Below are 26,792 nucleotides of genomic sequence, written 5' to 3'. Positions count from 1 at the left end.
TCCCACTGCAGCAATCAAATAACTTATAGTGCTAGCAAACCAGGATTCTCAGATGTGTCTGGGACATTTATGTTAGTTGTTCTTGGATTCCCTTGGAATCAGTATAAAAAGTTAATAATGACATTAAGGCTGTAACTGCATTGCAGAAATAATCCAGTTTGACACCACTTTAATTGCCATGGCCTCAGTGCTGGGAACTGTAGTTTTGTGGGGGCATTTAGCCTTCTCTGTCAGAGAGCTCTGATGCTACAACAAATTGCAGTTCTCAGAATTTCATAGCATTGAGCCATGGCAGTTAAAATAGTATCAAACTGGATTATTTCTGCAGTGTGGATGCAGCATAGGTTTCATTGATTTCAAGAACAGGGGTGATTCATTATATTATCAGACCACCAAAACATTATATAGAAGTCAAGCCTTTTGGGACTCTTTGTCAGGCAGGAAGCAGAAAACTGCAAAAATTATCCCCTTGAAAATGATTTCAAGAGGAATAAAAACAAAGGTTGCAGTCCTATACAAGATTACTTGTGAAATTCAATGGAAACTATTTCTATCTAGTTACACATTTGTGCCATTAATCTTTGGGTGTAGTGATGTAATAAACTGCAAGCAATCCTCAGACTGCAGTTCTATACACATTTTTATGAGCGTAAATTCTGTCAAATGCAACCAGACGTACCTCAATGCAAGCAAACACAGCATTGCTGTGCCATATATAGTTACTTGATTAAGTCCCACTTTTTCTGAAATGAATGGGGCTTTAAAGTAAACACCAGTGATGAAGCAGAGTTTCATCTTATTGCTCAGGAAAGAATTGTGGCAGCTGGTTAGCATGCTGTTCAGAAAATGAATTGTACTAGTGGGGTGTGAAAAAAGAAGAATCTGAACAATATACATCCAGAGTAAATCTATGCAGGAAACACACCGTTCTTCTTGTGGAGACGGTTATCTCCTGACAGCTACTAAAGATTTCTAATGAAAACCTCACACTCTGTAAAGTGCTCTGACAGGTACTTCTTACCCGATATCTTCTGTGGAACTGACGAGCAGAAAAATTAGCAGATTTTTTAAAAGGATTTTTAAAAAATCTGTGGTTTTTTAAAAATAGAAAACATATATCTTCCTATTTCAAGTGATCCCATTATAATTAGGATTTTTTTTAAAAAAGTTGTATTTTTTCATTTCAATTTTTTTAAAAATTGGTTTTTTAAAAGTGATGTTTGTCTCAAGTCATCTCTGAAAAGCACTGGACTGCATTGGCTTTTTTGAATTCTGTATCACACGATTAACTGTTGAGATACTTTTCACATGCACTTCTTTCATGCCAAGTGTCACCCATCCTATATTTCTGCATTTATTTTTTTCCTGCTTAAATGTAGCACCTTACACTTAGAACAATAGAATCATAGAGTTGCAAGTGACCACAAAGGTCATCCAGTTCAACCCCCTGCCATGCAGGAAGACACAATCAAAGCATTCCCGAGTCCTGAGAGATGGGTATCCAGCCTCTGTTTATAACCTCCAAAGAAGAAGACTCCAATACACTCAGGGATCTATCACATGGAGGAGGCAAGCATCATTAAAATGTGATAAAATCATGCTAATAGCGCAACTGTTTTACAACTATTTAGAGAACCAGCAGGATGAAGCAGTATTATGTACTGTGGAATCATGCATAAGCAGAAGGAGGAGTGCTGAGGGGAAAATAATCATGACTTGGGGAATTATCAGCTTTGTGAGGAGATTATACTGCTATCTAAGCCAAGGGTCATGAATTTTTGGTCCTCCAGATGTTTTGAATTACAACTTCCACAATCCCTTACCATTGGCATACCCTCCAATTGTCTGGGTTTGACAGTGAGAGCCCCATTTAATACTAGCTATTTAGTATCTTGTGGAAACTAGCCATTCTTAGGATAAACTAATGTAGATTTAAATCCTTGTATAGATTTAGGATTGCATACCCTCCAAGAGTCCTAGTTTGGCAAGGACGATCCCAGTTAATCCTCTACTGTCTCACTTTCTCAGCTGCTATTAAGATGTCTCAATCTCTCTCCTCCTTCTTCCACTTTCAGTTTATTTTAGCTGCTGCAAACTTAGAGTTCTGCTCTAAGAACTGTTAAATAGCTGATGAGGAGATCATGCAGATACATACAGACACACCATGTATGTATAAGTGCAACAGATCTAAGTAAGGGATGAGCAGATGTGGTTTAACACCCCTCCATTCCAAATAAATAATTAAATAAAATGTTCAGCCTGTGAGCATGGTACAGTCTATAGGCCTTTTTTGCTCAATGAAAACAAAAACTTTTCCCAAACCCAATGTCATTGGCCTCAGAGCAAACCTAAGGGCATGCCTGGCATTGTGTATAAAAGGACAGAAATGAGGGAAAGGGTGGAGTGAGTTTGCTTTTCGATAGCACAATAAAAAATAAGCAACGTTTGTGCTCAGGCAAACATTTATGACAAAATGTTTTTAATTTTCTGATACCCTTTAGGAAAAAACATGCCAACCAGTTTCACTCATGGATTTTTAATTTAAAAAACAAAGCGAAACAGCAATGTTCTGTTGCAATGATGTCCTATGCTTTTCAAAGAAAACAAAGGTTGACTTCCCCACCAACTGTCAATGAAATACTAATATGTTGCAAGAGTTCGTCGCATACGTGTGTGTGTGTGTGTGCATGGGGGTGTGTGATAGAAAGCACTCCATAAACAAGGTTAGCTCTTAAGTTTATGGTGTGTGCTTCTAGACAAACTTTTTAACTTGAAATTACTCTGCTCTTGTTTGCAAAATAGGGCTCTTCCAGATTGGTTTACAGACCTCTCACAATATTCACCCTTGCATTTTGTCAGTTGTTGTCACTTCCACATTAGCTTGTTTATCCTTCTTGAGAGCTGTTTACAGTGATTTATAGCAGGGGACCTTGGGACCGGCCCGAGCCCAGTCCTGCCGCCAATTGCTGCCAGCGCGGGGCCAAAGGCCGCTCGCACAAGAGGCCAAAGGCCCCGCGCTGGCGGCAATCAGCGGCAGGACCGGGCCTCTCGAGTGAGAGGCCAAAGGCCCCGTGGTCTCACACGAGGGGTCAAAGGCTGTTCGCGTGAGGGCGCAGGGCCTTTGGCCTCTCGCGCGAGTGGCCCTCCATCGGCGGACAGGCAGGGCCAAGGAGCCCCGCTTCAGTGAGGCTCCTTCACCCTGCCTGTTCCCCTCTGGGCAGGGGTCATCCTCCTCCTTCCCATCCTTCCCTACCCGCGGCTGCCAGACAGCTGTGAGGAGGGAAGGAAGGGGGCGGGGAAGAGGAGGAGGAAGAGGAGGAGGAGGGTGGGAGGGAGGGAGGGAGGGAGGAAGGAAGGAGGAGGAAGGAAGGAAGGGAGGAAGGAGGAGGAGGAGGGAGGAAGGAAGGAAGGAGCAGGAGGGGGAGGAGGAGGAAGAAGAAAAAGAGTAGCAGGAGGAGGAGGAGGATTTCCCTTCCATTTGTACAGGTCTGCTCTGTTTTAACAATGATAATGGTGGTGGTGGTGGTGGTGGTGGTGGTGGTGATGATGATGATGATGATGATATCAGTCATTTTCTGAGACATGCACTCACTCTTTCTGAAGGTGAGACAGTGTGACTTTCCAAAGTGCATTTCTGTGTATTTTCGATGCTTTTAATGCTAAAAGGTCTGCTTTAACAATGATAGTGATGATGATGGTGATGGTGATGGTGATGGTGATATTGATATCAGGCAGCTTCTGAGGCCCAAATGTCCTCCATTTTGATCATGCCTAAGAAACATGCATTTATATTAACATTTTTTAAAAATCATCAAATTTTTTCACATGTCCTCCATTTTAAAAAACGTATCCTACATTTGAAAATGTTGTCCTATATTATTTATTTATTTATTTATTTATTATTTGATTGATTGATTGATTGGCTTCGGCCCCCTAGTTGTCTGAGGGACAGCAACCCGGCCCCCGGCTCAAAAAAGTTGCCTACCCCTGATTTATAGGATCTACACTAGGACTTTTCTAAAAGGTTGTGTTTAATAAAAACACAGGGCTTGGTTTGCTATGGTGGTCCTAAATCTGAAGGGCAGATTTCATCGTCTTTGATTCGTCCCCCCTCCAAAAAAAAATAAAATAAAATAAATTAAGAGTTAGTGCTATAATGCAAAAATGCCATTGCATTGCTACTTCGCAACTTTACAAAAATTTAAAGGAGACAAAAGAGTAGCAGGGGAGAATGTTGTTATTGTTCTGATATGTCATGGGACGAAAATGAAACCCATTTGTGGTGGTAATAAAATGTTGCAGGTGTTTTGGTTAGGAAATTACTAGAAAATGATCTGGGATAAGAGAAATGCTGTTTGGATATTAAAAAAACCCAAAGAGAATTACAACAGCAAATAATGTAATGTCCAGAGAACAGCTGCATCTGGACTTGTTAATGGCCAGGACTTGCTTAAGGTAAGGTAGCTATTTAATATCTCATGGAAACCAGCCATTCTTAGGACAAGCTAATATATAGTTTTAAATCCTTGTGTAGTTTTAGGACAGCATACCCTTTGACACTTTGGTTTGGAGTTGAAGACTTTCATGGCCGGCATCCATGATTTTTGTGGTTTTTTTCAGGCTATGTGGCCATATTCTAAAAGAGCTTGTTTCTGGCATTTTGCCAGCATCTGTGGCTGGCGAAGATGCCAGCCACAGATGCTGGCAAAACATCAGAAACAAGCTCTTCTAGAACATGGCCACATAGACCAAAAACCCCACAAAAACCAACTTTGGTTTGGCCACATGTGTCCTGGTTGTCATCTCTGAAATACTGGCAAAGGATTGAGGGTTTTTTTCCTCTTCTGCTTCTAATTTGCACAGTTTGGCTCACAAATGTCTGTTCTAAAAGACTAGCTTTTCCATTAAACCTTTTCTCTGAAATGTATATAGGAAACTGCAATTATTTTTGTTAGTAAGCAGTAGGCTAGAAATTCTACCTACGGAGAGAGGGAGAACTCAGCTCTGTGGGCGGCCGGAAGGGGAAAGGCAGGCAATGGTTATAGTATTATAGCACAAGAGCACAATTTTCCTTGTGCTCAGCAGCTGTATTAGAGGAAGCATGCTTAATCAATCAGCAGGACAAAATTAAGCTCTGAAATCTAGAGTCTAGATAGAAGGGAAATGGTTGTAATTTCCTTGGGAATGTTTAAGGGACCTTGAAAATGTCTAAAGGACACAGGAAAAAATGATTCCCAAGCTGTATCAGAGCCTGTAAGCATGATCAGAATATACCGTATTTATCGTTTACACCCAAATGGATTCCAGAATGATTACCCAGGACTGCATGTCCTGTTACTGTTCCATTTATTCCAGTATTGTGATCCTCTTTCTGGAATTCCAGAAGGTACAATCATTCTTCCTTACCAGCCCAAGTTGTTCACAGGTCAATTTGGGGGAAATTTCATGATACGTAGTAGAGCCAGTGTGGTATTGTGGTTTGAGTGTTGGGCTAGGATGCTGGAAGATCAGGGTCAAATCCCCTCTTGCACATGGAAACCCACTGGGTGACCCTAGGCAAGTCACAGTTTCTCTGCCTGAGAGGAAGACAAGGGCAAACCACCTCTAAACAAATTCTGCCAAGAAAATCCTGTGATAGGTTTACCTTAAGGTCACCATAAGTCAGAAATGACTTGAAGGCACACAGCAACAACAACAATTTGTTATGGGCTACCAAAACACACATAATGTTTCTGCTAAGAACTGCATCTCTGGTCCTTCCAGATGTTTTGGATTACAGCTAGTCTCTCCCCCCCCCTCCCCAGTCTCTAGCTCTTATGCTGAGTAAGACTGGCACTAGTTCCCATGCAGAGTAGACCTACACAACCAGAAGAATTTACACAAATGTTGACCTATCATGTTCAGCCCTGGGCGGGGGGGGGGGGGACTAACAATTGGACTTATGACACTACAGTTTTGGTTACAAATATATAATATATAGAGGTGGAAAAGCTGTAGGGAAAAGCAACAAAATTAGTGACTGACTGGAGCAATTCTGCTGCGAGGAAAGAATATCATTTTGCAGTCGGGGGGGGGGGGTTGAGGCTAGATATTCATAACACTGGGGGGAAAAGAAGGAGAAAGTTGATTTCCCTCTCCTCATACCTGACCCTAGGATCCTCCAGTAAGCTGAATGGTAGGAGATTCATATGGTGTGTGTGAAAACACTTTATTTCTCACATACTCTGGACTCTTGCTGCTACAAAAATGTCCTGATGTTTGCCTACCCAGATAGCTTTCAAAGAGATCAGACAAATTTATAGAGAATAAAGCTATCAATGGCTGTTATCCGGATGGCTATATGTTACTTCTAGTTTTAAAGTATCAGTTTTGGCAGAAGACAAGCAGGAGGATTCTCTAGCACTTCTGTCCTGCCTGTAGGCTGCCCACAGGGCTAGATTATTAATGGTTTAACTGCTGCAATGGGTCCTGGCCCTTCACCAGCTAGGATCCCAGTGCTAAAAGGGAAAAGGTGTCACTTGCTTCATCTTCTTCCTCAGTTGCTTCCTGCATCTCCCAACACTTGTTATCACTCATACTGTAGATACAACATCTGTTACTTGAGCAATGGAGTAAAAAAAAATGCACCGGATCAGGCTGTTGGTTTTGCAGAAATGGTAAGACTGAAAGGGCGTTCACAGGTCAGGAAATGACATGGATATGGCCACTAGGTGGAGCTGTGGTGCAGGTTATTTACAGCTCCAGTGGCAGTTAAATGTGTCAGCATTCAAGCAGTGCATCATTGGAATGTTGATGCAACTATCAACTGTCAGTTCTCAGCTGTCACTGAGAGTGAGTCAGTTGGTGCCTCAGAGTGGGTTGTTACTGGTGTCAGTTATGACAGTTGTTGTTATGTAACTACCTATCTGTTTAGTTGTTATGGTTGTTTAGTTGGCAAAGTAACTTATTTATTAAAGCCCTCGTGAAGAGTGAAAGCCTTGTTAGTGTCATTATCAGTTGCAGACATCTTCTCAGATTTCTTCTCCTTGGCGTCCTGTCGACGTGGTTCAACTCTGCAGGTGGTCGTGGTGGACACAGCGCGTCTTTCTACGTCCCCAACAAGGGTTATGGGCCCAGTAGCCGTGTGGACAACACTAAAGAAGCTGTGGGAGATATAGTTCTGCAATTGGCGAGCTGTGTTTGGATTACTAGAGGGCTGACGAGAAAAAGTCCTGGAGAGGAGTGAGTTAAGTGTGTCTACTCACGGACTCTGCTCTTATCAGTTTGTTTTTGGAAGCTTAATTGTATCTGGAGTTAACTGGCAGTCTGCCCGGACTGTTATCAGTCTGTTTGGTGTGTTTGTTTGCGTCTGTTTAAGTCGCCGACTCAGCGCAACATGGAAACGGCCATCAGATTTGAAAAATTAAATGACAAAAATTATTCTTCCTGGAAAGTCTAAACCATCTAAAGCCTGCTGTGACGAGTTTAACAACTTCTTCGCGGATAAAATCTCTCGGATAAGGGTTGATCTCGACTCCATTATTAGTTCAGAATCTAGAGTAGAGGTATCCAGAGCTTCCGTGGACTTGGTTAAACTGGATCACTTTGAGTCTGTCTGTACTGAGGATGTGGACAAGATTCTTCGAAGTGTTAGGAAGACGACTTGCTCTCTCGATCCCTGTCCTTCATGGCTGACAGCTCAGGGGGGAACGGTTGTGACTAATATGTTGCACCGTATTATCAATACATCCTTCAGGGATGGGCAGTTTCCATCAACTTTGAAGACGGCCATTGTTAAACCTTTGTTAAAAAAGCCCTCCCTTGACCCCTTAATTTGGAACAATTATCGGCCTGTCTCGCTGCTGCCATTTTTAGGGAAGGTGATCGAGAGGACAGTTGCCTTTCAACTTCAAAGGATCTTGGATGAGACGGATTATCTGGACCCATTTCAAACTGGCTTCCGGGCGGGCTATGGAGTTGAGACTGCTATGGTCGCCTTAGTTGATGATCTCCGTCTGGGTATGGACAGGGGGAGCGTGTCCCTGTTAGTGCTCTTGGAGATCTCAGCGGCCTTCGATACCATCGACCATGGTATCCTTCTGGATCGCCTGAGGGAGTTGGGTTTCGGATGCTCTGCTTTGCAGTGGTTCCGTTCCTACCTCTCAGGCAGATTCCAGATGGTGGAGCTGGGGGACTGTCGCTCCGATAAGAGGGCCCTTACATCTGGGGTCCCTCAGGGAGCGATTTTGTCCCCTATGCTATTTAACATTTACATGAAGCCGCTGTGGAGAGATCATCCGGAGACACGGGGTGTGGTGTTATCAGTACGCTGATGACACCCAAATAGTTTTCTCTGTGTCTCCGACTGATGCAGTAACTAGGGATGGCATCTCTCCTCTTAATGCTTGCTTGGAATCGGTAATGGGCTGGACGAAGGAAAACAGACTCAGCCTGAATCCAGAGAAAACGGAAGTACTGATGATTGGCTCTCCTGGCCCAGGTAAGGAAATTTTTCCATCTGTCCTGGATGGGGTCACGCTCCCTGTGAAGGACTCTGTTCGCAGTTTGGGGGTGCTTCTGGACTCGTCACTTCACCTTACTGCTCAGGTGGATGCGACGATCAGGAGCACCTGTTATCAGCTTTGGCTGATACACCAACTGCGACCCTTCCTTGGCCGGGAGGATCTTGAAACCGTTGGACATGCTCTGGTAACCTCTCGATTAGATTTCTGTAATGCGCTTTACATGGGGCAACCCCTGTACCAAACCCGGAAGCTTCAATTAGTGCAGAATATGGCTGCTTGGCTGGTTACTGGATGTTCCAGGGCCAGCCATATAACACCAGTCCTAAAAGATCTCCATTGGCTGCCTATTCGCTTCCGGGCCAAATACAAGGTGTTGGTTATCACCTATAAAGCCCTAAATGGCTTGGGCCCAGGGTACTTGGAGGACCGTCTCTCCCCATACAATCCGCCCCGCATTCTCAGGTCGGGTGAAAGACATCTTTTAAGAGTTCCAGACGCTCGATATGTATCAGTTCAGAGGGCTTTCTCTATTTCAGCCCCTCAGCTCTGGAACTCCCTCCCCAATGAGCTCCGTACTTCCACCTTCCTCGATGCTTTCAAGACGAACTTGAAGACTTTTTTGTTCCGCCAGGCTTTCCCCCCGTGAGCCTTGTGGTCATTCTCTTCCCCTTGGCAGTGTTTTTGTGTATTCCATTCTACACAGCCACTTGTATAGGGTGTTGTTGGTTTTTACTGTTTTTAACTGTTATCTTTGTATTATTGTCATGCTGATGTTTTAATTGTCTTACTCTTTGATGTACACCACTGTGATCGCTGGAATAGCGGTATAGAAATAAAATTTTATTATTATTATTATTATTATTATTATTATTAAGTCTACATGAAGGCTTTACTGGTAAAGCAGGACTTATGGGACTATGTAAAGAAACAGCCAGATCCTACTAATGAAGATGAGTTAGCTGGTGACGAAAAGGCTACAGCAGCAATTGTTTTAGCTGTAGAGCCAAGCCAACTGAACCACATCAGAAATAAGAGGTCAGCGTTTGATGTGTGGAAAGCACTGGAAAGTGTTAATCAGCCAGCTGGAGGCTTGTCTAAAATGCTTTGTAGCAGAAAGCTATACTGCTGCAAGCAACATGAAGGTGAATCTGTTCTTGTGCATTTAAAGAAAATGCAGGACAACTTTACAGAGTGCAGTGAGCGTGGCATCCTAATAGAAGAATCCCAGAAAGCCTACATACTTCTGAGTAGTCTAAACAACGATTGGGAATTTCTAATGTATAACCTTCAGGGAGTAGCTGAAGCTGATTTGAATGTGGACCTTGTTGCATCAAGGATCCTGGAAGAAGTACAGAGGAGAGACTCTGAGGAGAGCTTCAAGGGAGCGACCAGCTGGAGACGACAACCAACCAACCAACCTACGTCCTTGCCCGAGGAGGGGAGTGCTGCTGTCTGCAGGACATGGAGATATTATTCCTGTGGAGAGTCTGGGCATCTGAGAAAGAGCTGTCCAAAGGTCTCTGCGGCAAAGAAAGGACAGACTTCATATAAGAAGCTGCCTCAGGATGGGAGGGGGCTTGTTACTTCTGTGGAGGGAGTTGTGAGTGGGAAAAAGGACCAATCTGTCTGGATTTTGGACAGTAGGTGTTCTCACCACATGACTCCTAAAAGAGATGAACTACAGAGCCCAACGCCAGCACCAGTGGACACTGTTGTGTTTGCAGATGGTGACTCTGGCAATGTGGAAGTACACGGGTCTGTGTTAATCCCAGGTTTGAAAAAGGGGTTTCATAATGTACTGTGTGCACCAAAGTTGCTAAATAACCTTGTAAGTGTAGCTTCTCATACCTCTGATGGGTATGAGATCCTTTTCAAAGGGAATGAAGGGATTGTATCCAAAGAGGGAGAAGTGTGTGGTAAAGCTGTAAAGAAAAACCGTATTTACCACATGGTGGCACAGGAACAGTGTGGGAATGTATCAAATAAGCCACTGCATGATGGTTATGCACATTACTTCCATCGAGTTATGGGCCACATAAGTTTCAAAGGTTTGAGAAACTTGGAAAAGATATATCCAGAGTTCAGGGTAGAGAACTGTAATAGTTACCTTGACTGTGCTGTGTGTAAGAAAGTAAAAGTCAAGGCTTACCCTGTAGCAAAGGTGAGCAAATGCATAACCCAAAGGCCTTTTCAGGTGGTACACGCAGACTTGTCAAGGCCACATCAAATAAAGAGTGTAGGGGATAACAAGTTTACTTTACTGATTGTGGACAGGCATACCCGGTTTTTTACATTGCAATGCTCAAAACCAAAATTGAGGCTGCTGATATGATCAAGAAGTGGGTGAATTCCATTGAGAGGTAGTATCCCTACAAAGTGGGCACTTTTGTGACGGATAGAGGTGGGGAATTTCTCTGTAACAAATTACAGCAATGGTTTGGGCGGAAGGGAATCCAGCATAAGACCATGAATCCTGGTTGTCCTGCAGAAGATGGTTTGTTGGAAGTTGCATGAACTGATAAAATAGTCTGATCACCATATAATCAACCACAAACATGTTCTTCTCAGGTCCCGATGGTGTAGAGCAATGGTGGGCAACTTGTGGCTCTCCAGATGTTGTTGGATTGCAATTCCCATTATCCCTATCCCTATCCAGACGCAAAGTCCAATGGGAACTGTTGCCACATTATGATCTTTAAGCTTAAAGACTTATCATCAAATACAAAAATCAAAATCATCCAGACCATAGTATTTCTGATTTCTATGTACGGTTGTGAAAGCTGGACAGTAAAGAAAATTGACAAGAACAGAATAAATCCATGTGAAATGTGGCACAGTGAGATAGCCAAAAGGACAAATGAATGGATCTTAGAAAAAAAATCAAGGCTAAAATCTCACTAGATGCCAAGATAACTAAACCGAGGTGGTCAGAGTTTGGACATATGAGATGATGTGATTCATTGGAAAAGACAATGATGCTTGGTAGAGTGGAAGGCTGTAGGAAAAGAGGAGGACCATGTTACATGTAGATTGATTCAGTTAAAGAAGTCATGCCCCTGTGTTTGCAATGACCTGGGCTCTTCGAGGTCTCATTCATAGGGTCACCATAGGTTGAAATCAGTCTGACAGCAAATAACAAAACAACTCCAGCAGCAAAAGTCCATTGGTCAGTCCTGTGGATACGTCTGCTTGAGTCTTGGGTTCACCTAATCTTCCCCACTTCTTTCAGATGATGGGATTTAAAACATTTACTTTCACTTTTTCAAAACTCTGTTTTGAAAACAATACTAAATCTTAAACCAAGGGCCCTTTCAGACTACACAGATCTAGCAATTTGAATCCACTCTAAATGCCATGGCAACTTCCCATGTGATCCTGGCAGATCAAGGAGGGGCATTTAAAACTATCAGCTGGAGAGCTCCTCTGGTGCCTCTGATCAGACAACAAACCCAAGGATTCTATGGGATGATGACATGACACTTAAAATATAATTATCTTTGCAGTTTGAAATGAGTTTGAACCAACTGAAGTAAGTCAGGAAAAAGAGGAAAAGTGTGAGTTGAAGAGAGAAACTGGGACATTTTAAAAGCAGATTAAAAAAAAAAAGAAGACAAAGAATAAATTGGGACAGCTCCTGCCAAATCAGGACAGCTGGAGGATATGTAAAAACAAGCCTTGATTCCTAACCTATCCAGTTTTCTGTATGCTATTTTACTTTTGGGCATAACTGACCTTTTCATTCATTTTTTAACAGAAAATAAATGCTGCTTTCCTTGTCAGAAAATGTTAGCACATTAAAATGACATATAAGGACAGAGAATGGAAGGCAAAACTAAATAAAAAATGAGTTGATGATCCCCCCCTTCCCAAGCTTGGATTATATATGTATTTAATTACTTATCCACACCACTTGGACCTGAAAATAGTGCAAAAGACCACATAATTACTCTGATATGGTAGCGCCTTGACTGTGTCCAGTCTTTTACATCTTTGTTTCCATAGCATCAAATGATGGCTGGATGTTGCATCTCCTAATATTCCTCACTATTGGCTATGCTAGCTAACTTATTGATGGCCATACTTTTCAGTCCTTGTTTAGTAGGGTAGCCTGGCAAACAAGGATAATCATTGTACAGGAAAGTGTTAGACCATCATTACAGTCAGCCCTACATTTGCGGCTTAATGTGTTCTCTCTAGAAATCTCTAGGTCCTCCAGTTCATCTCTGCTGGAAATTGACCATAGAATTGTGCTGGAGGACTTTGAGGTTACTAGACAAAACACTTCTTTAGGCATTTGTAGGTCCTCCAGTATGATTCTATGGTAATTTTCTGGCAGATGTTGACCATAGAGTTGTGCTGGAGGACTTAGAGATTCTTAGCCAGGTGTCCTCTCAGATTAAAGCATAGTGTTTTTTATTTACCATTTTTCCACTTTCATGGGGGCCCTATGTCCCTAACCCCAGCCAATGTGGAGGACCCACTGTACATCACTGCAGGAAACCTACCATATATGTAGTTACATACATCATTGCAGGAAATCTTTAAGAATTATTTGCAGACAAATGCCGTTACCATTAGCTCACACTATTTGCTATAATGGATGTGAGTTGTGGTTCAACAACATCCAGAGGGCCACAAGTTGCCCATCCCTGGCCACCCTCATGCAGCAGATCCATCTGGTACAACTCTGCATGTTAACTAGCAGAAAACAGAAAATTACTTTTTCTAGGAACCTATTTTCTCCCTTTGATTTCCTTCGGGATTGCCCTCTTGATATGTGGTTCTTCTTTGTTGGTGCAGTTTTGCGGGTCCCACAGTACAAAGACCTCACCATAATACTGTCCATATACTCAAGAGTCTCCACTGTATGTCTCTGGGTACATAGAGGGCAGCCTTTGAGTCCAATCTCATTCATATGTACTCAGAAAACGCAATGAAGCCAACTCCCTACAAAGTGTGAACGAGCAAAGCCTTAAAGGGATGCCTTTCCCAACTCGGAACCACACTTTCTCATGATAGGAGCAGGGGAAGGCATCTGCTGCAACTCAAAACCAAGGTTTGCTGCTGATCCAAGAAGACAACACAGGCAGCCAAAAATAATAGGTGTTGGAAGTGGTATTATTACAAAGCAGACCACTCCCCAAGATAAGTGTGGTAAGGCTAGAGGCACTAAAGCGGCTCATTAATGGGCAGACTTAATTGAAAGCTTGATTGAAACCATTACACACAGTGGCATACAGTGATTTACCATGGGCATAATTAGCTGTTGACAGTTAGGTTCTAAGGAAAAGATAATTCAGTTCCCACGACAAGTTTTCTATCAGCTGTAATTGATAAGATAGAAGAAGTGATACAAATATTTGGGCAATATGGAACATGTTTCCTTTAATCTCGCGCTCAGCCTGTAGCACAGCATAGCTGTATATTGCAATCTGCAAAGGAAACTCAAGTTGCATATCAAAATTGTGCAGACCACCTTCAACATGTCTGTATTACAACCATTACAGAGATTTCCTGTCAGCTCTGGCATGTAGGCATATTAAAACACATGTGGTTTCATTGAGATTATCATGGTTAAAGACTGTGATAGATCTCAATCTTTACATACAGGAAAGTCTAGCTGCATGTTCACTGGAGTCCTCCCTGTACTAAATTACCACTGATGTGATTTTCTTTTCTTTTTTTAATTCTTATGTCTTTAATTTCACTCGATATTCACAAGAGGCAACAAGAGATGGTTCACAGAGGCAACAACAGAAAAATGCCACCTGCAAGAGCCCCAAGTCATCACACCAAACCTCACTAAGCTGCCTCAAAAAACTCCTATGACCCCAGCCTTCTCCCTCCCAAGCTGCCCAACATCTGCAGTATAGGGAGAATGACAGTGGCTTTCAACGTTTGCTTAGATAAAATGGGTAACAACAGTCATTTTCCAACCATTCAGTTTGCAATGTCTGGCAGTTCATTTACTCGCGAACTACCAATGGTAAGAGAGGCCTCTAAGGATGGGTGGCGGCCGTATTCTTCTTCTGGCTGTGTCGGTCATTTCTCTTCTCTCGACACACACGTTGCGGGGCGGTGTATACATCTCTGTTGACTGGTGGTGGGGTGATGTATTTTGCATGAGTTGATGAAACAGCGGTTCTATAGCCATGGCTAGAACTCATGGGTCGTCTGCCCGTGGATCCTGGCTTCGAGCACAAGGGCAATTCTCCAGATGGACTGATAGCATCTCATTTGTGCTGCCAAAATACAGGGCAATGACAGCCCCAATGAGGCACAGAGAGATCCAAAAAAGAATAAACTAATGTAGTCCATCTTGATTTCAAGTATAAGCTGTTTATAATTCTTCATCTCCCATTTTGTTGCTTGGCTTGTGAGTAAAGAAATAATAAATCATTAAATTGGCAGCAATTTATGTATTATGCTTTAAAACAACACAATGGCTTCTGTTCGCAATAACAATAGATGCCTAAAAAAAGCTTTCATGTATACATCTCAATCTACTTGTAACCGTGGTATCTACAGAAGATGACCCAACTGAGGGTGACCCTAAAGAGAAACTATTATGGTGTTTTTCTAGGCAAGGTTTGTCAGAAGAGGTTTGCCATTGCCATCTTTCTAAGCTGAGAGACGGTTACTTGCCCAGTTTGGTTTCACATGGCTGAGCTGGGAATCAAACCCCGGTCTCCAACATTCAAACACTGTGAGACTGATAATCTGACTAGTGTTTTTTTAAATTAAATGTCTTCCATAATAATGCCTTTTTGTTCTGCTGCCAACACATGCAGAGGACCAATACTGTTGATGTTCTTAAAGATTAGACAATCGGAAGAGAAACGAGAATAGGTTTTCAGGTTCAACTGGGTTCTCCTCTGTTTATTTATTTATTTTTCAGCATTAAAAATCCACCTTTAATAAGAAGAGGAAAGCGGCAGTGGGCATGTCCTATATAGCTGGAAACAGTATTAATCTGGGAACATCAAATAGAAAATAAAGTCAAAGGAATAGGTGTGCTCAGTATACTAAAATTAAAAGACATTAACATTCATCATAATACAAAGATCATTTCAGCGGATATAATAAATAAAATAAAAAATAAAAGTTTTATTATATGCCGCCCTTCCTCCGATCAGGGCGGCTCACAAACTATTAAAACATACAAAGTTAAAAACACAGCTAAAACAAAAACAGCAGTAAAATGCCCCATAGCCCAGCCTCTTGGCCACGGAAGAGGAGGGAGGCCCCAGGATGATTTATTCGGGAATGCTGCTGGAATAGGAAGGTTTTGAGATCCTTCCTAAATTGGGCCAGGGTAGAGGACGAGCGGAGCTCAGTGGGCAGCTTATTCCAAAGGGCTGGGGCAGCTATGGAGTAGGTCCCGAGTCGTGGAGACTAACCTAGCCCCAGGCACCTTCAGTAGTGCTGCCCAGACGTTCTGAGGGTGCGAGGCGGAATGTTCGGGGAGAGGCGGTCTTTAGGTATCCTGGGCCAAGCAATTTAGGGCTTTATAGGTAATAAGTTGTGCAGTACACTGGTCTCACATCGCTGGATAATCCAGAGGAAATTTGGCATTCAAAGCAAAAGACCATTTAGCCTCTGACAAAATACTAATCCATTATTAATTTTTACTATACCAAGTGATTAACAAATGCAAAAAGGCTGATGGATGCTGTGCAGTGGAATTATATTTACTGACTATGCTTTCCACGACAGGTTGGATCATCCATCCTAACCAGTAAAATGACATCTAAGCCCTTTGAGCACAGTGAAACAAGCCAAGTAGCCATAGGAAAAGAACACTTTTTTTCCTATGGAAAGGCCCCAGGCTTCACTTCTGCTGGCACCTCCAAGGTAAAATAATTGCATTCCAGATGACAGGAGAGAGCTTTGTTTGAAACCTTGGTGAGCAATTGCCAGTCAGAATCAGAAATACGGGGCTAGATGGACCTCGCAATAAGGAGAAGTTACTATGTTCAGTGCTTGTACACTGGTCTTAAATATCAACCGCCACTTCTGGTTTTTCGCTGCCCTCGTAGCAACAATACAAGCATGTACAACCACAGAATTATCACTTTAGTTCAGCAAGGAGTGGCGGTAACCACTGGAAATTAGGGTATTAAACACCTATCCCTAGATGGACAAAGGACCATAAATACAAATTGATTTAATTTCCAATTTTGTTAATATAAAGACTGCCAATTTTCTGTATGCTAATACAGGGGAAATTTGCATTGGCCAAGGCAATGGTCCGATCTCCAATCACAACCTTATTAAACAAGGAGGGAGCTATGTAATCAATACCTTAACCATCTCTTTCTCTCTACTGAAGCTCACAATTTGTATCATGGCATGGGCAACTGTCTTTTATTATTATTTATTTATTTTTATTTTTTTATTACTACTTTATTTTATAGTGTAAGACATACAGTCAGAAGAGATCCTCGGTTGACATAAGTTCAACCAAAACAACTTGCTTAACAGAGAACTTTAAAAAGAACAATTATTATTTAAGCTAGCAGCCATAACATCTGAATTGTATTTTGTTAATGTTGATTTAGTCTACACATTGCGTGGGAGAAAACTGGTTTAAGCATAACAAAACAGAAACAACCTGGTGTTGGGGGTATAAGAACCTGGGTTTCCCTCCTGCACAAAAAAAACTGGCTTGAAGAGAGTCCAAAATTCCCATGTTCGTTCTATATTATTATATATACACATATATGGTTAATTGACAGAGAAATAAAGTAGATATAGTATAGTAAGAAAAAAGTTCCACCCCCAAACTATAGCCTTTTGTCTTAAATCTGGGGATTTCAATCCCATAACCTGTTTGACTTTTTCCCATTTCCTTTGGAAATGTTGTTCTGTTTTTCATTTATAACCATTGTCAATTTATCCATTAAAGATAAATCAGATACTTTTCATAATCCATCTTCAGTAGATCTGGGCTAAATACTTCCAGTGTCTAGCAAATGTAAGCGAGCTGCTGTGACCAGTACAGAACAACTCCTCTCTTCATCTTGATTTAATTTTAGTTTTACATCTTCCCATAATATTCAATAGATATAGTTTAGGGTTGTAGTTCAAATTCGATTTGCAAAATATCTTGCATTTTAGCAGGTATCAATTTCCAGAATTTAGTCGCTTTGGGACACTCCCACCACATATGATAATAAGATGCATTAGGTTTGTTTACATTTCCAACAGCTGCTGTCTTTATTCCTTTTATCTTGGCCAATTTAATGGTGAGAGATGCCATCTATAAAACATTTATAATAATTCTCTGTCAGATAGGTACTTTTGGTAAATCTTAGATTCTTCTTCCAACTTTCCCCCCCAGCTTTCTAATGTAATCTGTTGGTCTATGTCCTGCATCCATTTAACCATATTTAACTTTACTGTCTCTTCTTCCAGTTCTAGTCAAGAAGTATCTAAATATTTTGGTTATATCATTTTTTTCTTTTGAGATATAATTTTGTCTAACTCTTTGTTTCTCTTTCAATTCCTGTATTTTAACATTCTTTTAAGAATCTCCCTAATTTGATAGTATGTTAACCAACATACACATTCCTTCTTCCTGTAATCCTTTATTGTTTTCATCTTTCTCTTCGCCTTTTTAACTAAGATGTTGTTAGTGAATCCATTTCCCTTATAGTTTTCCTGTTTTATAGAAGGCCTCTAAAACAGAGGTCCATCTCGGGATTTTATATATATATAAATTTTTATTCCATATTTTTAAATAAGGCTTTCCTTTACATGCTTGTTGAAGGTTTGGCAATTATGTCCTCATTATGCACAGATAGCATGCCACCCTCTTCTCCAAACCACATCACTTCTAGGGCAAAGCACGTTTTTTCCTTTACATTTATCCAGTCCTTAATCCAGAAAATGCGCTAGTATTAAAATAAATTGCAGTTTGGTAGGCCCATTCCTCCTTTTCTTTACAATCCTGAAGCGCTCTTGTTTTGGTCCTTGGTTTCTACTTGCCAGAGAAATCTAATGTCTTTAGACCAGATCAAATGGTTCATTTTGTTGTGATTATGGGGATAGTCCCTGGAATAAAAATACATCTTGGAAGGATATTCATTTTGATTGTGGCTATTCTTCCTGTTAAAGAAATTGTAGTCCGTTCCATTTCCTTAATCTTCCTTTACTTTTTTCCAATGTGGTGACATAATTATTATCAAAAAGATCTGAGTTTCCTATCTGTGATTACAGTTCCTAGATATTTTACTTTCTGAACATTGTTGATCAGTCTTTTCACCTAATTCTTTTTTCTTTTTCTGTAAGATTTTTCGTTATATAATCCGCTGTTTCTTTTATTAATCTCGATTCCTGCTACTAGACTGTACTCTCTAAGAGTTTGATTAATTTTCTAATGCTATCTGTAGGATTGTCCAAAATATTGCGATGTCATCTGCAAAAGCCCTTAGTTCAAATTTAGGATCTGGATTCCTTTTATCGATTGTCTTTTCTAGCTTCTCAATAAAATTTCTATTGTCATTAAGAAAAGCAGTGGGGAAAGAGGGCTTCCTTGGCATGCCCCCTTGGTTATATTACATTTTTCGGACTTCTCCCCATTCATTATTAATTGTGCATGTTGTCATTCATATATTATATAAGCCAATTTTTAAATCATCACCCCCTACCCACTTTGTTTTAAACTCTTTCATAAATACCAACTTACATATCAAATGTCTTTCCAAATCTAGGAACAAAATTCCTAATTTTTTTTCTATATGATCTCATGAATTCTATTAGGTCAACATACTGTTCTATGTGTCTAATGTGCTTCTCTGGAAGAAACCACATTGATCTTCATGTACCATATGCTTAAAGATTTAAAAAATCTTTTTGCCAGAACTGAAAACATATATCTTGTAGTCAAGATTTAACAGCGATATTGGTGCCTGTAATTCTCGATTTGTTTAGGGGTGCGCACCTCTTTGGTTATAATGTAATCACTGTGTCACTCTATGTTGTGGGTGCCCATTTGTTTCTATTTCTTTTATGTTTTATATAAAGGTAGTAAACAACACTTCACACTAAATGTTAAGCCATCTGGGCCCGGTGCTTTATTATCTTTTAAATTTCTTATTGCTGTTTTGTATTTCTTCCATTGTTATTGGGGAATTTAGTTTCCTTTTTCTGTTCTTTCTGAAAATTGAGGGTTTTTTCCTTTTTAATCAATCTTGGATCTCCTATTTTCTTGCTCTCGTGTACCTTATCAGCGGTAATAATCTCTATAACATTCTGTCACATTTGTTTTATTTTTTTCCTGCTGGTTTGTATTCTTTCCCTATATCTTTTATTTTCATTATTATTTCCTTCCCTTTGTTTTTTTTTTTATATGCCAACCATTTTCCTATTTTATTAGCATGGTTCAAATGATATTGTTTTATATATTTTATTTTATGGTCACTGTTGAGTAATTTTTGATTGAAATGATTCCTCAATATTGAAGATCTTTTGGATTTTTCTGAAATTCCTGCGCTTTCCTTTCTACCATTTTCCATTATTTTCTTTTCTTTCAGTTTTTCTTTGTTTCTTTCCTTGCTCTTGTTGAATAAATATCCCCTCAATAACTGCTTTCCTTGCATCCCAAAAAAATGTGGGTTGAGGTTTCTGCAGTCATGTTTTTCCTGAAAAAAAGTTCCATTTCTTGTTTCATTTTCCTCAAATCATCTTGTCCAATAATAAATAATATTTTAGTTTCCATGTATATTCTTATTTATTTATTTAGGTATTTATACCCTGCCCTTCAGCCCTAATGGCCTCAGAGCGGCTTACATTTTTCCTGCACTTTAATCGTCAACCAATGGACAGTGGTCTGATAGGGTTTTTGTTAGTATCCCTCCATTTGGAGTCTTTTTAACAATAACGTAGGTGCAAATTATATCTATCCAGACCAGCATTTGAACCTGCTGAATAAAAGGTATAACTCTACTTTTATTGTTTATTTCTTCTCCTACATCTTTAAATTTAGTTGTTCTAGTAGTTCAAATGCTGAGTGAGGCAATTTCCCTTGATTCCCTCTTTTATCTCTCTGACCTGATCTATCTAACTTAGGTTCATTACAACACCATCCAGTCCCCTGTCAATATAATTTTCCATAATCAGAATCTTCTATCACAATTGACGCAGTTTTTTTTTATAAAATTTTCCTTTATATTTTTTGTGGGCATAAATTTAATAACAATATTTCTCTTCTTGATATGTTATCTCATGTGCCATATACAGTGGCGCCCGCAGCCATACGCGGGCACGCCATATACGCGGCCTTGAGCACACGCGCTCAAGCCGTGGGCATGCACGGGCGGAAGGGCGGCCGCGTCCCATTCAATTGAATGGGCTGCGCGCCGCGTTGCCCCCATGCGCAGGCCGGCGCTGCTTGCACACGAGCCCCATTGTTTCCAATGGGGCTCGAGCATATGTGGGAATCGCCTTACGCAGCGGGATCCAAAACGGATCCCCGCGTAAGGCGAGGACGCACTGTATGTCCATTTTTATCTTTAAATATTTCTTTTGCTTGTCCTTTGTTCCTTATATAGATTGGCCACACCCTTTACTTCTTTCTTGATCTCCTACTGCAAATAGGTCACAATTTTTTATTTTGCAAAACATGACTATCTTTCTTTCTTTGATATGAGTTTCTTGTAAGCAAATAAAGTTTATTTTTGTTTTCCCAGAACATGGAATATCTTTCCTCCCATTTAATTTTGGAATTTAGACCAGTGGCATTCCATGAAAGTAATGTTATTGCCATTGTGTTGTTTTTAATTATTCCAAATTTAGGTCTGTAATATCTAGTTTTCCTGTTCTTTCTTGTTCTTTTTTTCTCTCCCTTTTTTTACTTAAAGCATATCTGTCTGGCATCCCTCTCTTTCTTTTCCCTTTTTCTCTCCTCTTTTGTTTTGTCATTTTAGGTTCTGTCCTCTGCTCTGCTTCTGTCTCTCCTTCTCATCTGATGTTTCTTTAAAACTGAACTTTTGAGCTTTCTCCTTCTTTCTTTGACTCTTTAATTCTATTTAAGCTTTCTGCTCGTCTCCATCTTCTCACACCCTGTTGTTTACTTCTTTTTTCACTTCTCTGTCCCTTTCCCTCTCCTGTATTGTCTGGCTCTTGTTTATTCTTTTCTCGTTTGATTAGAAAGCCTTCACTTTTCTTCTGTATTTATTATAAATTTTCTTTTTCTGAAATGTGAAAGAACCCCCTCTGTTTTTTCTCCCGCTTATATTAATTTGTTCGGCCTTAAATACACTGTCAACATCATATAATTCTTCTTTTCTTTAATATTTGGGGTGGGTATAGCTTTATATATTTTTACTTCCTTCCCTCAATCTCAAATTTTTTATTGTAGTTGTATCTAGGATATGATCCTTTACTTTTGTCTCACAAAAATATCTTGATATCTCTTGGAACATTATGATTTTTGCATACCAGGAATAACTCTATAGATATCAATTTTGAGGTCATAATTGTTCTTGAACCCATCCAACAAATTCTGCCAAAGGAGGAATAACTCTTTTTACCAGGTTTTCATTTTGTTGTTCTTAATCCTCTTAATTTTATACATTTTCTCTGAGAACGCATTTCTAAACTGCTTATAACCTTCTTCCTGTTTTTGTTTTTCTCTGATATATTCATTTTCTTTTCTAGAGTTTCTGTTTTCTTTTGAATTTCTTTGTTTTGTTTATTATGTTAATTTCTCCTGTAATTGTGTTTACAAAAAGAGATAAGCATTTTAAAGAGAGCATATCTGCTTTTATTCTTTTCTAAGTTTTTTATCTCTTAAAATTTTTCAGTTATGCTCTTTTATGTCTGTCCTATTTTCTTTATTTCTTCTAATAAATGTATATTAACAATTATTTCTTTCGGACGTTCTGGCTCTGGTAAGGTTTCTGCTAAGAGTGTGCTTGCAAACTCATTTTGTGATTCTAAGGCGGGTTACAGACCGCCAAAAATACGTATGAAATACGTATTAGGGTTAGGAAGGGGCGGTGCTTCCGCACCCCCCTAACCCTAGTACGTATTCCATACGTACAACATGGCAGCGCCCCCTTCCACATGGGGGCCGCCATGTTTACGTATTGGACGCATAGCGTCCAGACGTGTCACGGCGCCTCTATGACGTCGCGAATGCGCCAGCAGCACCTCGCGACATCATAGAGGCGCTGCAAAAAGAAGCTCCAAAATGGAGCTTCTTTTTTGCTTGGTGCGGGAGCCGCACGGTTTGGCTGCTGTGGCTCCCTCACGGAGCAAATTGCGCCGGCGGGAGACCGCCGCAAAGCGGCGGTCTATATCCCGCCTAAGTTTTGATTATCTGCCATTTCCTCTCACCTTTCCCTCTTCTTAGTCCTGAGTGAGAAAATGGTTAAGTATAGTGGAGAGGGGGAGAACAACAAGCTCAAAAAAGACAGAGAGTATGAGGAAATAAAAAAGGAGAAAGATAAGAAAAAAGAGATAGATAATTACTATTCTCTTAAACTATTTTGCTCCTTTTCCCTTATCTCCAAGTTATTGCTGTAATCTGTGATTTTCAGATGTTCAAAGTACCTGATCTCTCTACTTAACTTACTTCTTGTTTTGCATTAACATTGCATTAGAAGTCTAGAAGCTCATCCATCAAACATGAGATGTGTCTGCAACAAAAGACAGCAAAACGCTGTAACAAAGCACCACCTTCTAAGAGTTGTGTTCCATTGCAAGATTCTATCCATCTATTGGTTTATTTATATTCCACTTTCCCTCCCAATGCTGGAATGCAAAGTGCCTTACAGCACAGTGATATTACAAATACAGTCATCCCTTCCGCTTCGTGGGGGGATCCATTCTTCAGATCCAAAAACTGCAAATATTGGAGCCTCATTGTTTTTAATGGCCATGCGTGAATTGCGGGCATGCACACAATTTTGTCCCTCCTGGCTTCCCTCTGCAGAAATTCAAAACTGCGAACAGCAAAGTCAGTGAATCCAGAGGGATAACTGCATGTGTGGCTAAAATCTGCAAAAAGTTATGATTACAATAGTATTAAATTATCACAAATCACTAAAAAACATTGATTTAAAAGCAAATAAAAGCAGAACAGCTCCTTAAAATGCCCCTTGCCTGTAAAACAATCACTTCCTCACTGACCAAACAAAAACAGATAAGTCAGCCTAGCCTCCTTAGGGAAGACGTTTCTGAATCTAGGAGAAGCCACAGAGAAGGTCTTCTTCCCTCAAACTTGATCTCCACCATGACACATTCTGTACTGCACCTCCCATGAATGATGCTCAACATTTCATGGCTACTATACATGTTAAATCCACATTGGACTGTTTTGGACTGGAATGAAGTGAAAGCCCTGCTGGCCGGGGGATTTTGGGAATCATAGACCAAAGAAAGTAACTTTTCTAAGTTCTGCATAGTCTTCTTTCTCTGTGACTGTTTTGGTCCCACTCCTATTGGCACTCACCATCTTAGGTCACAGTTACTGGGAATTGTGCTTGAATGCTGAAAATATATAGAACAGACTTTCTCATTTTTTTTTTTAATGCTGGAGGAACCCTTGAAATATTTTCCATGTTGAAGGGAGCCCCTGCATTAAAAAAAATTATATCTACAGCTCAAAAATAAAATCTGTATTTTCCCCCCAGTTATGACTTCTTGCAGAATTCTAGGGTTTGAAGGAACCCTGGCTAAAAAAACCTGATGTAAAGCCATGGAATAGCAACTATAGAACAATGAAGTAGCAGCTGCTTGGATTTCTGATAACATACAATTTTTTCCTCAATAGCTTTTGAATCTTTTTGAAAACTAACATGTGCGCGCACACACACAAAGCTTCTAAAACTGCAAACACATTTTTCATTGATAAAGCTTCATTCCAAAATGTGGACCATGAGTTTCAATTACAGTCAGCCCTTCATATCCACTGATTCTTTTTCCATGGATTTAAACATCCATGGCTTGGAAATATTATATATATATATATATATATATATATATATATATATATATATATATATATATTCCAGAAAGCAAACTTTGATTTTGTAAGAGATACCATTTCACAATACCATTATATATAACAGGACTTGCGCATCCACAGATTTTGGGATCCATGGTGGGTCCTGGAACCAAACCCTAGCAGATACCAAGGGCTCACTGTATAGTTTCATTGGTTATCATCATTGGTACTAGTAGTTTCTCTTGAAAAGTATCATTTCCTTAACACAGACATAATTTGTTCCTTTATTGCTGTTACCAAACTGCTTCAACATACCTTCTTTATTAACAGGACTACCAACTGCGGTGTCTTCTGTATCTTTAATAGTTCCTTCCTCTGAGGCTACTCTGCAGCTATAAAAACATATTGCCGTTATTCTAACTAGTTTTCATAGAGAAAAGGCCTAGTTGGTTTATGTGTGATTTGAGTGCTGGGAGATACGATTATTCATTTGCAATTTGTTGAGTGCGCACACAAGACACATACTACACAACACTTCAGATGCAGCCCACAGCAGTGTTAGAACATGAAATTTCACCTTTTTTGAACTAACCATGCTGGCTGTGAGATTTGTGGAGCTCTAACCCCAATTCTCCCAGCCTCCAGCTATGGTAACAACAAGTAATACATGACTTCTGCAACCAGGAGGTGCATCCAATGAACTCTTGTTAGCTGAACATACACAGCTTCCTTCACTCAGGTTTTCATTTCTCCACAACAACTGACCCCATACTTTTTGCACTGAAAACAATTCTTTGTAAAGGTCCTTTCGTAGAAATTTCTGGAATTGCCAGGTAGTCATAAAAATATTATTTCTACAGCTCAAAAATAAAATCTGTATTGTTTTTCAATCATGACAATTTTTTTTTGCAAATAACTAACATGGGGGTTCTTTTTGAAAAAGCAATAAAGTTCCACATAGTTTCGTGTTGCATTCTGTCAAGCTCTAGCCATAATCTTGTACAAGATTTGGAGGCCCAAGCAATCTGTTTAATGAAAGGCACAGTTTGGTGTTGCATTAAAAACTTTTAAAATACTAATCAGGATTTAGAATGTGTGAGTGTTAAAACAAGCCCAAAACATTGCCCTGAAATGAATTCTTCCCCAAAGATGCCATAAAATCAAGAGCAACTTCCCACCAAGAAGAAAGAGTAGCTTTGGGAAGGCAGGAGTTTTCATTGGAGTTTATCACACAGGAGGAATTTCTCTTAATTTCGAATGAAAAGAAAGTTGGGTCAGAATGCATTCACGTGAATTCGCTAGTTCAGCGAATTTACGTGAATTTGAATTGCATTCGAACTGACTTCCCATTGCCTGAAAATAGCTTGCCATTGTCTGAAATTGCGTGTGGTGGTCTATCACGCAATAACGTGAAACGCCATGAATGTGTTCGGATTGCCATTGGATTATACTTCCAATTTCCCTTGTCTGATAAACTCCATTGTGACTGTGGATCAGACACTAATGAATTTAAGCCTCTGGTTTTATTTGTCTACTTGAGATACCATTTTGTTCTCAAAAACAGTTATTTTTTGTGGCACATTAAGAAAGCAAAACAAAAGTCTAGAGCAGGGGTCAGCAACCTCCGGCCCATGGGCCGGATGCGGCCCGTGGGCGCCTTTCCGCCGGCCCCTGGTCCCTCCTGCCGCCAAAATCGCCGCCGATTTCAGCCGCTCTGGCTGCCATTTTGCCCTTCAAAATGGTGGTGCCCATTAGGAGGCCCACTGCGGCCTCTGGAGCCCGGAAACGGGGCTCCAGCAGCCGCAGTGGGCCTTCCAATGGGCGCCGCCCACCTCCCTCCTGGCTCTGCCCACCTCCCTCCTTGCTCCGCCCTCCCTCCTCCTTCCTATAAATGGAGGGGCGGGGGGGAAGGAGGAGGAGGCAGAGAGAGAGGGAGGGAGGAGAGGAGGAGGGAGAGAGAGAGGGTGGGAGGGAGAGGAAAGAGAGGGAGAGAGAGAGAGAGTAGAGGGTGGGGGGGAGAGAGGGAGAGAAAGGGTGGGAGGGAGGGAGAGGGAGGGAGGGAGGGTAGGAGATGAGATAGAGAGATGGAGAGAGAGAGAGAGATACGTGTGGGCAGGTGTTGTTAGAAGGTATAGAAAGCCAGTTGTTTTGCTACATTTTCATGCTTTTTTTGCTGTTTTGTGGCCTTGCCTAGTTGCTTCCATTCTTGCAAATATTGCTATTATTATTGTTGTTGTTATCCTTTGGTATTCTCTTTGCAGAATCCCCCCACATGGACTCGCTTGCTCTTTTCTGGGTTGAGACAGTGGCATGCGTTTTTTGCTGTTTTGTGA

The 26,792-nt window shown here is 40.6% G+C and overlaps 1 protein-coding gene and 1 long non-coding RNA gene across 2 annotated transcripts in view; one reads left to right on the top strand and one right to left on the bottom strand.

Annotated features, from left to right (window-relative positions):
- Positions 1–26,792, top strand: part of RALB (RAS like proto-oncogene B) — a 53,369-nt gene that overhangs the window by 677 nt on the left and 25,900 nt on the right. The gene's annotated exons all lie outside the window — the stretch shown is intronic.
- LOC121931572 overlaps positions 1–26,792 on the bottom strand; it is a 152,972-nt gene that overhangs the window by 123,300 nt on the left and 2,880 nt on the right. The window contains exons 2-3 of the long non-coding RNA XR_006104169.1: positions 24,775–24,851; positions 23,086–23,149 (exon numbers count right to left, since the gene is read on the bottom strand). This is a non-coding gene — a long non-coding RNA (uncharacterized LOC121931572). The remainder of the gene's footprint in view (positions 1–23,085; positions 23,150–24,774; positions 24,852–26,792) is intronic.

Source organism: Sceloporus undulatus, chromosome 1 (assembly GCF_019175285.1).
Source record: "Sceloporus undulatus isolate JIND9_A2432 ecotype Alabama chromosome 1, SceUnd_v1.1, whole genome shotgun sequence".
NCBI classification, from domain to species: Eukaryota; Metazoa; Chordata; class Lepidosauria; order Squamata; family Phrynosomatidae; genus Sceloporus; species Sceloporus undulatus.
This window is presented reverse-complemented; position numbering and strand designations above follow the sequence as displayed.